At 36.2% G+C, this 18410-nt stretch overlaps 1 pseudogene; it reads right to left on the bottom strand.

Annotated features, from left to right (window-relative positions):
• The window catches only part of LOC148509559 (vomeronasal type-2 receptor 26-like), a 207787-nt pseudogene that overhangs the window by 43379 nt on the left and 145998 nt on the right, over positions 1-18410 (bottom strand).

The following is an 18410-nucleotide window of genomic DNA, read 5'->3' as shown; positions in this document are numbered from 1 at the left end:
AGATATACACCAGCATGCTGTTATACCTCATCCATTTACAATATTCATATTCCAGTTATCAGCAGCTAGTGTAGTGGCTTAGTTAGATATACACAAGCATGCTATTATACCTCATCCAATTACAATATTCATATTCCAGTTATCAGCAGCTAGTGTAGAGGCATAGTCAGATATACACCAGCATGCTGTTATACCTCATCCATTTACAATATTCATATTCCAATTATCATCAGCTAGTATAGTGGCTTAGTTATATATACACCAGCATGCTGTTATACCTCATCCATTTACAATATTCATATTCCAATTATCAGCAGCTAGTATAGTGGCTTAGTTATATATACACCACCATGCTGTTATACCTCATCCATTTACAATATTCATGTTCCAGTTATCAGCAGCTAGTGTAGTGGCTTAGTTATATATACACCACCATGCTGTTATACCTCATCCATTTACAATATTCATGTTCCAGTTACCAGCAGCTAGTGTAGTGGCTTAGTTAGATATACACCAGCATGCTGTTATACCTCAACCATTTACAATATTCATATTCCAGTTATCAGCAGCTAGTATAGTGGCTTAGTTATATATACACCAGCATGCTGTTATACCTCATCCATTTACAATATTCATATTCAAATTATCAGCAGCTAGTATAGTGGCTTAGTTATATATACACCAGCTTGCTGTTATACCTCATCCATTTACAATATTCATATTCCAGTTACCAGTAGCTAGTGTAGTGGCTTAGTTATATATACACCAGCATGCTGTTATACCTCATCCATTTACAATATTCATATTCCAGTTATCAGCAGCTAGTGTAGTGGCTTAGTTAGATATACACCAGCATGCTGTTATACCTCATCCATTTACAATATTCATATTCCAGTTATCAGCAGCTAGTGTAGTGGCTTAGTTATATATACACCAGCATGCTGTTATACCTCATCCATTTACAATATTCATTTTCCAGTTATCAGCAGCTAGTATAGTGGCTTAGTCAGATATACACCAGCATGCTGTTATACCTCATCCTTTTACAATATTCATATTCCAGTTATCAGCAGCTAGTGTGGTGGCTTAGTTAGATATACACCAGCATGCTGTTATACCTCATTCATTTACAATATTCATATTCCAGTTATCAGCAGCTAGTGTAGTGGCTTAGGTAGATATACACCAGCATGCTGTTATACCTCATCCATTTACAGTATTCATATTCCAGTTATCAGCAGCTAGAGTAGTGGCTTAGTTAGATATACACCAGCATGCTGTTATACCTCATCCATTTACAATATTCATATTCCAGTTATCAGCAGCTAGTGTAGTGGCTTAGTTAGATATACACCAGCATGCTGTTATACCTCAACCATTTACAATATTCATATTCCAGTTATCAGCAGCAAGTGTGGTGGCTTAGATAGATATACACCAGCATGCTGTTATACCTCATCCATTTACAATATTCATATTCCAGTTATCAGTAGCTAGTGTGGTGGCTTAGTTATATATACACCAGCATGCTGTTATACCTCATCCATTTACAATATTCATATTCCAGTTATCAGCAGCTAGTGTAGTGGCTTAGTTATATATACACCAGCATGCTATTATAACTCATCCATTTACAATATTCATATTCCAGTTACCAGCAGCTAGTGTAGAGGCTTAGTCAGATATACACCAGCATGCTGTTATACCTCATCCATTTACAATATTCATATTCCAATTATCAGCAGCTAGTATAGTGGCTTAGTTATATATACACCAGCATGCTGTTATACCTCATCCATTTACAATATTCATATTCCAATTATCAGCAGCTAGTATAGTGGCTTAGTTATATATACACCACCATGCTGTTATACCTCATCCAATTACAATATTCATGTTCCAGTTACCAGCAGCTAGTGTAGTGGCTTAGTTAGATATACACCAGCATGCTGTTATACCTCAACCATTTACAATATTCATATTCCAGTTATCAGCAGCTAGTATAGTGGCTTAGTTATATATACACCAGCATGCTGTTATACCTCATCCATTTACAATATTCATATTCCAATTATCAGCAGCTAGTATAGTGGCTTAGTTATATATACACCAGCATGCTGTTATACCTCATCCATTTACAATATTCATATTCCAGTTTTCAGCAGCTAGTGTAGTGGCTTAGTTAGATATACACCAGCATGCTGTTATACCTCATCCATTTACAATATTCATATTCCAGTTATCAGCAGCTAGTGTAGAGGCTTAGTTAGATATACACCAGCATACTGTTATACCTCATCCATTTACAATATTCATATTCCAGTTATCAGCAGCTAGTGTAGTGGCTTAGTTAGATATACACCAGCATGCTGTTATACCTCATCCATTTACAATATTCATATTCCAGTTTTCAGCAGCTAGTGTAGTGGCTTAGTTAGATATACACCAGCATGCTGTTATACCTCATCCATTTACAATATTCATATTCCAGTTATCAGCAGCTAGTGTAGTGGCTTAGTTAGATATACACCAGCATGCTGTTATACCTCATCCATTTACAATATTCATATTCCAGTTACAAGCAGCTAGTGTAGTGGCTTAGTTATTTATACACCAGCATGCTGTTATACCTCATCCATTTACAATATTCATATTCCAGTTATCAGCAGCTAGTGTAGTGGCTTAGGTAGATATACACCAGCATGCTGTTATACCTCATCCATTTACAATATTCATATTCCAGTTATCAGCAGCTAGTGTAGTGGCTTAGTTAGATATACACAAGCATGCTATTATACCTCATCCATTTACAATATTCATATTCCAGTTATCAGCAGCTAGTGTAGAGGCATAGTCAGATATACACTAGCATGCTGTTATACCTCATCCATTTACAATATTCATATTCCAGTTACCAGCAGCTAGTGTAGAGGCTTAGTCAGATATACACCAGCATGCTGTTATACCTCATCCATTTACAATATTCATATTCCAATTATCATCAGCTAGTATAGTGGCTTAGTTATATATACACCAGCATGCTGTTATACCTCATCCATTTACAATATTCATATTCCAATTATCAGCAGCTAGTATAGTGGCTTAGTTATATATACACCACCATGCTGTTATACCTCATCCATTTACAATATTCATGTTCCAGTTATCAGCAGCTAGTATAGTGGCTTAGTTATATATACACCAGCATGCTGTTATACCTCATCCATTTACAATATTCATATTCCAATTATCAGCAGCTAGTATAGTGGCTTAGTTATATATACACCACCATGCTGTTATACCTCATCCATTTACAATATTCATGTTCCAGTTACCAGCAGCTAGTGTAGTGGCTTAGTTAGATATACACCAGCATGCTGTTATACCTCAACCATTTACAATATTCATATTCCAGTTATCAGCAGCTAGTATAGTGGCTTAGTTATATATACACCAGCTTGCTGTTATACCTCATCCATTTACAATATTCATATTCCAGTTACCAGTAGCTAGTGTAGTGGCTTAGTTAGATATACACCAGCATGCTGTTATACCTCATCCATTTACAATATTCATATTCAAATTATCAGCAGCTAGTATAGTGGCTTAGTTATATATACACCAGCTTGCTGTTATACCTCATCCATATACAATATTCATATTCCAGTTATCAGCAGCTAGTGTAGTGGCTTAGTCAGATATACACCAGCATGCTGTTATACCTCATCCATATACAATATTCATATTCCAGTTATCAGCAGCTAGTGTAGTGGCTTAGTCAGATATATACCAGCATGCTGTTATACCTCATCCATTTACAATATTCATATTCCAATTATCAGCAGCTAGTATAGTGGCTTAGTTATATATACACCAGCATGCTGTTATACCTCATCCATTTACAATATTCATATTCCAGTTTTCAGCAGCTAGTGTAGTGGCTTAGTTAGATATACACCAGCATGCTGTTATACCTCATCCATTTACAATATTCATATTCCAGTTATCAGCAGCTAGTGTAGAGGCTTAGTTAGATATACACCAGCATGCTGTTATGCCTCATCCATTTACAATATTCATATTCCAGTTATCAGCAGCTAGTGTAGTGGCTTAGTTAGATATACACCAGCATGCTGTTATACCTCATCCATTTACAATATTCATATTCCAGTTTTCAGCAGCTAGTGTAGTGGCTTAGTTAGATATACACCAGCATGCTGTTATACCTCATCCATTTACAATATTCATATTCCAGTTACAAGCAGCTAGTGTAGTGGCTTAGTTATTTATACACCAGCATGCTGTTATACCTCATCCATTTACAATATTCATATTCCAGTTATCAGCAGCTAGTGTAGTGGCTTAGGTAGATATACACCAGCATGCTGTTATACCTCATCCATTTACAATATTCATATTCCAGTTATCAGCAGCTAGTGTAGTGGCTTAGTTAGATATACACAAGCATGCTATTATACCTCATCCATTTACAATATTCATATTCCAGTTATCAGCAGCTAGTGTAGAGGCATAGTCAGATATACACCAGCATGCTGTTATACCTCATCCATTTACAATATTCATATTTCAATTATCATCAGCTAGTATAGTGGCTTAGTTATATATACACCAGCATGCTGTTATACCTCATCCATTTACAATATTCATATTCCAATTATCAGCAGCTAGTATAGTGGCTTAGTTATATATACACCACCATGCTGTTATACCTCATCCATTTACAATATTCATGTTCCAGTTATCAGCAGCTAGTGTAGTGGCTTAGTTATATATACACCACCATGCTGTTATACCTCATCCATTTACAATATTCATGTTCCAGTTACCAGCAGCTAGTGTAGTGGCTTAGTTAGATATACACCAGCATGCTGTTATACCTCAACCATTTACAATATTCATATTCCAGTTATCAGCAGCTAGTATAGTGGCTTAGTTATATATACACCAGCATGCTGTTGTACCTCATCCATTTACAATATTCATATTCAAATTATCAGCAGCTAGTATAGTGGCTTAGTTATATATACACCAGCTTGCTGTTATACCTCATCCATTTACAATATTCATATTCCAGTTACCAGTAGCTAGTGTAGTGGCTTAGTTATATATACACCAGCATGCTGTTATACCTCATCCATTTACAATATTCATATTCCAGTTATCAGCAGCTAGTGTAGTGGCTTAGTTAGATATACACCAGCATGCTGTTATACCTCATCCATTTACAATATTCATATTCCAGTTATCAGCAGCTAGTGTAGTGGCTTAGTTATATATACACCAGCATGCTGTTATACCTCATCCATTTACAATATTCATTTTCCAGTTATCAGCAGCTAGTATAGTGGCTTAGTCAGATATACACCAGCATGCTGTTATACCTCATCCTTTTACAATATTCATATTCCAGTTATCAGCAGCTAGTGTGGTGGCTTAGTTAGATATACACCAGCATGCTGTTATACCTCATTCATTTACAATATTCATATTCCAGTTATCAGCAGCTAGTGTAGTGGCTTACGTAGATATACACCAGCATGCTGTTATACCTCATCCATTTACAGTATTCATATTCCAGTTATCAGCAGCTAGAGTAGTGGCTTAGTTAGATATACACCAGCATGCTGTTATACCTCATCCATTTACAATATTCATATTCCAGTTATCAGCAGCTAGTGTAGTGGCTTAGTTAGATATACAACAGCATGCTGTTATACCTCAACCATTTACAATATTCATATTCCAGTTATCAGCAGCAAGTGTGGTGGCTTAGATAGATATACACCAGCATGCTGTTATACCTCATCCATTTACAATATTCATATTCCAGTTATCAGTAGCTAGTGTGGTGGCTTAGTTATATATACACCAGCATGCTGTTATACCTCATCCATTTACAATATTCATATTCCAGTTATCAGCAGCTAGTGTAGTGGCTTAGTTATATATACACCAGCATGCTATTATAACTCAACCATTTACAATATTCATATTCCAGTTATCAGCAGCTAGTATAGTGGCTTAGTTATATATACACCAGCATGCTGTTATACCTCATCCATTTACAATATTCATATTCCAGTTACCAGTAGCTAGTGTAGTGGCTTAGTTAGATATACACCAGCATGCTGTTATACCTCATCCATTTACAATATTCATATTCCAGTTATCAGCAGCTAGTGTAGTGGCTTAGTTAGATATACACCAGCATGCTGTTATACCTCATCCATTTACAATATTCATATTCCAGTTATCAGCAGCTAGTGTAGTGGCTTAGTTAGATATACACCAGCATGCTGTTATACCTCATCAATTTACAATATTCATATTAAAGTTATCAGCAGCTAGTGTAGTGGCTTAGTTAGATATACACCAGCATGCTGTTATACCTCATCCATTTACAATATTCATATTCCAGTTATCAGCAGCTAGTGTAGTGGCTTAGTCAGATATACACTAGCATGCTGTTATACCTCATCCATTTACAGTATTCATATTCCAGTTATCAGCAGCTAGTATAGTGGCTTAGTTAGATATACACCAGCATGCTGTTATACCTCATCCATTTACAATATTCATATTCCAGTTATCAGCAGCTAGTGTAGTGGCTTAGTCAGATATACACCAGCATGCTGTTATACCTCATCCATTTACAATATTCATATTCCAGTTATCAGCAGCTAGTGTAGTGGCTTAGTTAGATATACACCAGCATGCTGTTATACCTCATCGATTTACAATATTCATATTCCAGTTATCAGCAGCTAGTGTGGTGGCTTAGTTAGATATACACCAGCATGCTGTTATACCTCATCCATTTGCAATATTCATATTCCAGTTATCAGTAGCTAGTTTGGTGGCTTAGTTATATATACACCAGCATGCTGTTATACCTCATCCATTTACAATATTCATATTCCAGTTATCAGTAGCTAGTGTAGTGGCTTAGTCAGATATACACCAGCATGCTGTTATACCTCATCGTTTTACAATATTCATATTAAAGTTATCAGCAGCTAGTGTAGTGGCTTAGTTATATATACACCAGCATGCTGTTATACCTCATCAATTTACAATATTCATATTCCAGTTATCAGCAGCTAGTGTAGTGGCTTAGTTATATATATACCAGCATGCTGTTATACCTCATCCATTTACAATATTCATATTCCAGTTATCAGCAGCTAGAGTAGTGGCTTAGTTAGATATACACCAGCATGCTGTTATACCTCATCCATTTACAATATTCTTATTCCAGTTATCAGCAGCTAGTGTAGTGGCTTAGTTAGATATACACCAGCATGCTGTTATACCTCATCAATTTACAATATTCATATTAAAGTTATCAGCAGCTAGTGTAGTGGCTTAGTTAGATATACACCAGCATGCTGTTATACCTCATCCATTTACAATATTCATATTCCAGTTATCAGCAGCTAGTGTAGTGGCTTAGTCAGATATACACCAGCATGCTGTTATACCTCATCCATTTACTATATTCATATTCCAGTTATCAGCAGCTAGTGTAGTGGCTTAGTCAGATATACACCAGCATGCTGTTATACCTCATCCATTTACTATATTCATATTCCAGTTATCAGCAGCTAGTGTAGTGGCTTAGTCAGATATACACCAGCATGCTGTTATACCTCATCCATTTACAATATTCATATTCAAGTTATCAGTAGCTAGTGTAGTGGCTTAGTTAGATATACACCAGCATGCTGTTATACCTCATCCATTTACAATATTCATATTCCAGTTATCAGTAGCTAGTGTGGTGGCTTAGTTATATATACACCAGCATGCTGTTATACCTCATCCATTTACAATATTCATATTCCAGTTATCAGTAGCTAGTGTAGTGGCTTAGTCAGATATACACCAGCATGCTGTTATACCTCATCCTTTTACAATATTCATATTAAAGTTATCAGCAGCTAGTGTAGTGGCTTAGTTATATATACACCAGCATGCTGTTATACCTCATCCATTTACAACATACATATTCCAGTTATCAGTAGCTAGTGTAGTGGCTTAGTTAGATATACACCAGCATGCTGTTATACCTCATCCTTTTACAATATTCATATTAAAGTTATCAGCAGCTACTGTAGTGGCTTAGTTATATATACACCAGCATGCTGTTATACCTCATCCATTTACAATATTCATATTCCAGTTATCAGCAGCTAGTGTAGTGGCTTAGTTATATATACACCAGCATGCTGTTATACCTCATCCATTTACAATATTCATATTCCAGTTATCAGCAGCTAGTGTAGTGGCTTAGTTATATATACACCAGCATGCTGTTATACCTCAACCATTTACAATATTCATATTCCAGTTATCAGCAGCTAGTATAGTGGCTTAGTTATATATACACCAGCATGCTGTTATACCTCATCCATTTACAATATTCATATTCAAATTATCAGCAGCTAGTATAGTGGCTTAGTTATATATACACCAGCATGCTGTTATACCTCATCCATTTACAATATTCATATTCAAATTATCAGCAGCTAGTGTAGTGGCTTAGTTAGATATACACCAGCATTCTGTTATACCTCATCCATTTACAATATTCATATTCCAGTTACCAGCAGCTAGTGTAGTGGCTTAGTTAGATATACACCAGCATGCTGTTATACCTCATCCATTTACAATATTCATATTCCACTTATCAGCAGCTAGTGTAGTGGCTTAGTTAGATATACACCAGCATGCTGTTATACCTCATACATTTACAATATTCATATTCCAGTTATCAGCAGCTAGTGTAGTGGCTTAGTCAGATATACACCAGCATGCTGTTATACCTCATCCATTTACAATATTCATATTCCAGTTATCAGCAGCTAGTGTAGTGGCTTAGGTAGATATACACCAGCATGCTGTTATACCTCATCCATTTACAGTATTCATATTCCAGTTATCAGCAGCTAGTGTAGTGGCTTAGTCAGATATACACCAGCATGCTGTTATACCTCATCCATTTACAATGTTCATATTCCAGTTATCAGCAGCTAGTGTAGTGGCTTAGGTAGATATACACCAGCATGCTGTTATACCTCATCCATTTACAGTATTCATATTCCAGTTGTCAGCAGCTAGTGTAGTGGCTTAGTTATATATACACCAGCATGCTGTTATACCTCATTCATTTACAATATTCATATTCCAGTTATCAGCAGCTAGTGTAGTGGCTTAGGTAGATATACACCAGCATGCTGTTATACCTCATCCATTTACAGTATTCATATTTCAGTTATCAGCAGCTAGAGTAGTGGCTTAGTTAGATATACACCAGCATGCTGTTATACCTCATCCATTTACAATATTCATATTCCAGTTATCAGCAGCTAGTGTAGTGGCTTATTTAGATATACACCAGCATGCTGTTATACCTCATCCATTTACAATATTCATATTCCAGTTATCAGCAGCTAGTGTGGTGGCTTAGATAGATATACACCAGCATGCTGTTATACCTCATCCATTTGCAATATTCATATTCCAGTTATCAGTAGCTAGTGTGGTGGCTAAGTTAGATATACACCAGCATGCTGTTATACCTCATCCATTTACAATATTCATATTCCAGTTATCAGCAGCTAGTGTAGTGGCTTAGTTAGATATACACCAGCATGCTGTTATACCTCATCCATTTACAATATTCATAATCCAGTTATCAGCAGCTAGTGTAGTGGCTTAGTTAGATATACACCAGCATGCTGTTATACCTCATCCATTTACAATATTCATATTCCAGTTATCAGTAGCTAGTGTGGTGGCTTAGTTATATATACACCAGCATGCTGTTATACCTCATCCATTTACAATATTCATATTCCAGTTATCAGTAGCTAGTGTAGTGGCTTAGTCAGATATACACCAGCATGCTGTTATACCTCATCCTTTTACAATATTCTTATTAAAGTTATCAGCAGCTAGTGTAGTGGCTTAGTTATATATACACCAGCATGCTGTTATACCTCATCCATTTACAACATACATATTCCAGTTATCAGTAGCTAGTGTAGTGGCTTAGTTATATATACACCAGCATGCTGTTATACCTCATCCTTTTACAATATTCTTATTAAAGTTATCAGCAGTTAGTGTAGTGGCTTAGTTATATATACACCAGCATGCTGTTATACCTCATCCATTTACAACATACATATTCCAGTTATCAGTAGCTAGTGTAGTGGCTTAGTCAGATATACACCAGCTTGTTGTTATACTTCATCCTTTTACAATATTCATATTAAAGTTATCAGCAGCTAGTGTAGTGGCTTAGTTATATATACACCAGCATGCTGTTATACCTCATCCATTTACAATATTCATATTCCAGTTATCAGCAGCAAGTGTAGTGGCTTAGTTATATATACACCAGCATGCTGTTATACCTCATCCATTTACAATATTCATATTCCAGTTATCAGCAGCTAGTGTAGTGGCTTAATTATATATACACCAGCATGCTGTTATACCTCAACCATTTACAATATTCATATTCCAGTTATCAGCAGCTAGAATAGTGTCTTAGTTAGATATACACCAGCATGCTGTTATACCTCATCCATTTACAATATTCATATTCAAATTATCAGCAGCTAGTATAGTGGCTTAGTTATATATACACCAGCATGCTGTTATACCTCATCCATTTACAATATTCATATTCCAGTTACCAGTAGCTAGTGTAGTGGCTTAGTTAGATATACACCAGCATGCTGTTATACCTCATCCATTTACAACATACATATTCCAGTTATCAGTAGCTAGTGTAGTGGCTTAGTCAGATATACACCAGCATGCTGTTATACCTCATCCATTTACAATATTCATATTCCAGTTACCAGTAGCTAGTGTAGTGGCTTAGTTAGATATACACCAGCATGCTGTTATACCTCATCCATTTACAATATTCATATTCCAGTTATCAGCAGCTAGTGTAGTGGCTTAGGTAGATATACACCAGCATGCTGTTATACCTCATCCATTTACAGTATTCATATTCCAGTTATCAGCAGCTAGTGTAGTGGCTTAGTCAGATATACACCAGCATGCTGTTATACCTCATCCATTTACAGTATTCATATTCCAGTTATCAGCAGCTAGTGTAGTGGCTTAGGTAGATATACACCAGCATGCTGTTATACCTCATCCATTTACAGTATTCATATTCCAGTTATCAGCAGCTAGTGTAGTGGCTTAGTTAGATATACACCAGCATGCTGATATACCTCATCCATTTACAATATTCATATTCCAGTTATCAGCAGCTAGTGTAGTGGCTTAGTTAGATATACACCAGCATGCTGTTATACCTCATCCATTTACAATATTCATATTCCAGTTATCAGCAGCTAGTGTGGTGGCTTAGATAGATATACACCAGCATGCTGTTATACCTCATCCATTTGCAATATTCATATTCCAGTTATCAGTAGCTAGTGTGGTGGCTTAGTTAGATATACACCAGCATGCTGTTATACCTCATCCATTTACAATATTCATATTCCAGTTATCAGCAGCTAGTGTAGTGGCTTAGTTAGATATACACCAGCATGCTGTTATACCTCATCCATTTACAATATTCATAACCCAGTTATCAGCAGCTAGTGTAGTGGCTTAGTTAGATATACACCAGCATGCTGTTATACCTCATCCATTTACAATATTCATATTCCAGTTATCAGTAGCTAGTGTGGTGGCTTAGTTATATATACACCAGCATGCTGTTATACCTCATCCATTTACAATATTCATATTCCAGTTATCAGTAGCTAGTGTAGTGGCTTAGTCAGATATACACCAGCATGCTGTTATACCTCATCCTTTTACAATATTCTTATTAAAGTTATCAGCAGCTAGTGTAGTGGCTTAGTTATATATACACCAGCATGCTGTTATACCTCATCCATTTACAACATACATATTCCAGTTATCAGTAGCTAGTGTAGTGGCTTAGTCAGATATACACCAGCATGCTGTTATACCTCATCCATTTACAATATTCATATTCCAGTTATCAGCAGCTAGTGTAGTGGCTTAGTTATATATACACCAGCATGCTGTTATACCTCATCCATTTACAACATACATATTCCAGTTATCAGTAGCTAGTGTAGTGGCTTAGTCAGATATACACCAGCATGCTGTTATACCTCATCCTTTTACAATATTCATATTAAAGTTATCAGCAGCTACTGTAGTGGCTTAGTTATATATACACCAGCATGCTGTTATACCTCATCCATTTACAATATTCATATTCCAGTTATCAGCAGCTAGTGTAGTGGCTTAGTTATATATACACCAGCATGCTGTTATACCTCATCCATTTACAATATTCATATTCCAGTTATCAGCAGCTAGTGTAGTGGCTTAGTTATATATACACCAGCATGCTGTTATACCTCAACCATTTACAATATTCATATTCCAGTTATCAGCAGCTAGTATAGTGGCTTAGTTATATATACACCAGCATGCTGTTATACCTCATCCATTTACAATATTCATATTCAAATTATCAGCAGCTAGTATAGTGGCTTAGTTATATATACACCAGCATGCTGTTATACCTCATCCATTTACAATATTCATATTCAAATTATCAGCAGCTAGTGTAGTGGCTTAGTTAGATATACACCAGCATTCTGTTATACCTCATCCATTTACAATATTCATATTCCAGTTACCAGCAGCTAGTGTAGTGGCTTAGTTAGATATACACCAGCATGCTGTTATACCTCATCCATTTACAATATTCATATTCCACTTATCAGCAGCTAGTGTAGTGGCTTAGTTAGATATACACCAGCATGCTGTTATACCTCATACATTTACAATATTCATATTCCAGTTATCAGCAGCTAGTGTAGTGGCTTAGTCAGATATACACCAGCATGCTGTTATACCTCATCCATTTACAATATTCATATTCCAGTTATCAGCAGCTAGTGTAGTGGCTTAGGTAGATATACACCAGCATGCTGTTATACCTCATCCATTTACAGTATTCATATTCCAGTTATCAGCAGCTAGTGTAGTGGCTTAGTCAGATATACACCAGCATGCTGTTATACCTCATCCATTTACAATGTTCATATTCCAGTTATCAGCAGCTAGTGTAGTGGCTTAGGTAGATATACACCAGCATGCTGTTATACCTCATCCATTTACAGTATTCATATTCCAGTTGTCAGCAGCTAGTGTAGTGGCTTAGTTATATATACACCAGCATGCTGTTATACCTCATTCATTTACAATATTCATATTCCAGTTATCAGCAGCTAGTGTAGTGGCTTAGGTAGATATACACCAGCATGCTGTTATACCTCATCCATTTACAGTATTCATATTTCAGTTATCAGCAGCTAGAGTAGTGGCTTAGTTAGATATACACCAGCATGCTGTTATACCTCATCCATTTACAATATTCATATTCCAGTTATCAGCAGCTAGTGTAGTGGCTTATTTAGATATACACCAGCATGCTGTTATACCTCATCCATTTACAATATTCATATTCCAGTTATCAGCAGCTAGTGTGGTGGCTTAGATAGATATACACCAGCATGCTGTTATACCTCATCCATTTGCAATATTCATATTCCAGTTATCAGTAGCTAGTGTGGTGGCTAAGTTAGATATACACCAGCATGCTGTTATACCTCATCCATTTACAATATTCATATTCCAGTTATCAGCAGCTAGTGTAGTGGCTTAGTTAGATATACACCAGCATGCTGTTATACCTCATCCATTTACAATATTCATAATCCAGTTATCAGCAGCTAGTGTAGTGGCTTAGTTAGATATACACCAGCATGCTGTTATACCTCATCCATTTACAATATTCATATTCCAGTTATCAGTAGCTAGTGTGGTGGCTTAGTTATATATACACCAGCATGCTGTTATACCTCATCCATTTACAATATTCATATTCCAGTTATCAGTAGCTAGTGTAGTGGCTTAGTCAGATATACACCAGCATGCTGTTATACCTCATCCTTTTACAATATTCTTATTAAAGTTATCAGCAGCTAGTGTAGTGGCTTAGTTATATATACACCAGCATGCTGTTATACCTCATCCATTTACAACATACATATTCCAGTTATCAGTAGCTAGTGTAGTGGCTTAGTTATATATACACCAGCATGCTGTTATACCTCATCCTTTTACAATATTCTTATTAAAGTTATCAGCAGTTAGTGTAGTGGCTTAGTTATATATACACCAGCATGCTGTTATACCTCATCCATTTACAACATACATATTCCAGTTATCAGTAGCTAGTGTAGTGGCTTAGTCAGATATACACCAGCTTGTTGTTATACTTCATCCTTTTACAATATTCATATTAAAGTTATCAGCAGCTAGTGTAGTGGCTTAGTTATATATACACCAGCATGCTGTTATACCTCATCCATTTACAATATTCATATTCCAGTTATCAGCAGCAAGTGTAGTGGCTTAGTTATATATACACCAGCATGCTGTTATACCTCATCCATTTACAATATTCATATTCCAGTTATCAGCAGCTAGTGTAGTGGCTTAATTATATATACACCAGCATGCTGTTATACCTCAACCATTTACAATATTCATATTCCAGTTATCAGCAGCTAGAATAGTGTCTTAGTTAGATATACACCAGCATGCTGTTATACCTCATCCATTTACAATATTCATATTCAAATTATCAGCAGCTAGTATAGTGGCTTAGTTATATATACACCAGCATGCTGTTATACCTCATCCATTTACAATATTCATATTCCAGTTACCAGTAGCTAGTGTAGTGGCTTAGTTAGATATACACCAGCATGCTGTTATACCTCATCCATTTACAACATACATATTCCAGTTATCAGTAGCTAGTGTAGTGGCTTAGTCAGATATACACCAGCATGCTGTTATACCTCATCCATTTACAATATTCATATTCCAGTTACCAGTAGCTAGTGTAGTGGCTTAGTTAGATATACACCAGCATGCTGTTATACCTCATCCATTTACAATATTCATATTCCAGTTATCAGCAGCTAGTGTAGTGGCTTAGGTAGATATACACCAGCATGCTGTTATACCTCATCCATTTACAGTATTCATATTCCAGTTATCAGCAGCTAGTGTAGTGGCTTAGTCAGATATACACCAGCATGCTGTTATACCTCATCCATTTACAGTATTCATATTCCAGTTATCAGCAGCTAGTGTAGTGGCTTAGGTAGATATACACCAGCATGCTGTTATACCTCATCCATTTACAGTATTCATATTCCAGTTATCAGCAGCTAGTGTAGTGGCTTAGTTAGATATACACCAGCATGCTGATATACCTCATCCATTTACAATATTCATATTCCAGTTATCAGCAGCTAGTGTAGTGGCTTAGTTAGATATACACCAGCATGCTGTTATACCTCATCCATTTACAATATTCATATTCCAGTTATCAGCAGCTAGTGTGGTGGCTTAGATAGATATACACCAGCATGCTGTTATACCTCATCCATTTGCAATATTCATATTCCAGTTATCAGTAGCTAGTGTGGTGGCTTAGTTAGATATACACCACCATGCTGTTATACCTCATCCATTTACAATATTCATATTCCAGTTATCAGCAGCTAGTGTAGTGGCTTAGTTAGATATACACCAGCATGCTGTTATACCTCATCCATTTACAATATTCATAACCCAGTTATCAGCAGCTAGTGTAGTGGCTTAGTTAGATATACACCAGCATGCTGTTATACCTCATCCATTTACAATATTCATATTCCAGTTATCAGTAGCTAGTGTGGTGGCTTAGTTATATATACACCAGCATGCTGTTATACCTCATCCATTTACAATATTCATATTCCAGTTATCAGTAGCTAGTGTAGTGGCTTAGTCAGATATACACCAGCATGCTGTTATACCTCATCCTTTTACAATATTCTTATTAAAGTTATCAGCAGCTAGTGTAGTGGCTTAGTTATATATACACCAGCATGCTGTTATACCTCATCCATTTACAACATACATATTCCAGTTATCAGTAGCTAGTGTAGTGGCTTAGTCAGATATACACCAGCATGCTGTTATACCTCATCCATTTACAATATTCATATTCCAGTTATCAGCAGCTAGTGTAGTGGCTTAGTTATATATACACCAGCATGCTGTTATACCTCATCCATTTACAACATACATATTCCAGTTATCAGTAGCTAGTGTAGTGGCTTAGTCAGATATACACCAGCATGTTGTTATACCTCATCCTTTTACAATATTCATATTAAAGTTATCAGCAGCTAGTGTAGTGGCTTAGTTATATATACACCAGCATGCTGTTATACCTCATCCATTTACAATATTCATATTCCAGTTATCAGCAGCTAGTGTAGTGGCTTAGTTATATATACACCAGCATGCTGTTATACCTCATCCATTTACAATATTCATATTCCAGTTATCAGCAGCTAGTGTAGTGGCTTAATTATATATACACCAGCATGCTGTTATACCTCAACCATTTACAATATTCATATTCCAGTTATCAGCAGCAAGAATAGTGTCTTAGTTAGATATACACCAGCATGCTGTTATACCTCATCCATTTACAATATTCATATTCAAATTATCAGCAGCTAGTATAGTGGCTTAGTTATATATACACCAGCATGCTGTTATACCTCATCCATTTACAATATTCATATTCCAGTTACCAGTAGCTAGTGTAGTGGCTTAGATAGATATACACCAGCATGCTATTATACCTCATCCATTTACAACATACATATTCCAGTTATCAGTAGCTAGTGTAGTGGCTTAGTCAGATATACACCAGCATGCTGTTATACCTCATCCATTTACAATATTCATATTCCAGTTACCAGTAGCTAGTGTAGTGGCTTAGTTAGATATACACCAGCATGCTGTTATACCTCATCCATTTACAATATTCATATTCCAGTTACCAGTAGCTAGTGAAGTGGCTTAGTTAGATATACACCAGCATGCTGTTATACCTCATCCATTTACAACATACACATTCCAGTTATCAGTAGCTAGTGTAGTGGCTTAGTTAGATATACACCAGCATGCTGTTATACCTCATCCATTTACAATATTCATAATCCAGTTATCAGCAGCTAGTGTAGTGGCTTAGTTAGATATACACCAGCATGCTGTTATACCTCATCCATTTACAATATTCATATTCCAGTTATCAGTAGCTAGTGTGGTGGCTTAGTTATATATACACCAGCATGCTGTTATACCTCATTCATTTACAATATTCATATTCCAGTTATCAGCAGCTAGTGTAGTGGCTTAGGTAGATATACACCAGCATGCTGTTATACCTCATCCATTTACAGTATTCATATTCCAGTTATCAGCAGCTACTGTAGTGGCTTAGTTAGATATACACCAGCATGCTGTTATACCTCATCCATTTACAATATTCATATTCCAGTTATCAGCCGCTAGTGTAGTGGCATAGTTAGATATACACCAGCATGCTGTTATACCTCATCCATTTACAATATTCATATTCCAGTTATCAGCAGCTAGTGTGGTGGCTTAGATAGATATACACCAGCATGCTGTTATACCTCATCCATTTGCAATATTCATATTCCAGTTATCAGCAGCTAGTGTAGTGGCTTAGTTAGATATACACCAGCATGCTGTTATACCTCATCCATTTACAATATTCATAATCCAGTTATCAGCAGCTAGTGTAGTGGCTTAGTTAGATATACACCAGCATGCTGTTATACCTCATCCATTTACAATATTCATATTCCAGTTATCAGTAGCTAGTGTGGTGGCTTAGTTATATATACACCAGCATGCTGTTATACCTCATCCATTTACAATATTCATATTCCAGTTATCAGTAGCTAGTGTAGTGGCTTAGTCAGATATACACCAGCATGCTGTTATACCTCATCCTTTTACAATATTCTTATTAAAGTTATCAGCAGCTAGTGTAGTGGCTTAGTTATATATACACCAGCATGCTGTTATACCTCATCCATTTACAACATACATATTCCAGTTATCAGTAGCTAGTGTAGTGGCTTAGTTATATATACACCAGCATGCTGTTATACCTCATCCTTTTACAATATTCTTATTAAAGTTATCAGCAGTTAGTGTAGTGGCTTAGTCAGATATACACCAGCATGCTGTTATACCTCATCCATTTACAATATTCATATTCCAGTTATCAGCAGCTAGTGTAGTGGCTTAGTTATATATACACCAGCATGCTGTTATACCTCATCCATTTACAACATACATATTCCAGTTATCAGTAGCTAGTGTAGTGGCTTAGTCAGATATACACCAGC

This window comes from Taudactylus pleione, unplaced genomic scaffold, assembly GCF_031769625.1.
Source record: "Taudactylus pleione unplaced genomic scaffold, aTauple2 ptg000319l, whole genome shotgun sequence".
Lineage (NCBI taxonomy): Eukaryota > Metazoa > Chordata > Amphibia > Anura > Myobatrachidae > Taudactylus > Taudactylus pleione.
This window is presented reverse-complemented; position numbering and strand designations above follow the sequence as displayed.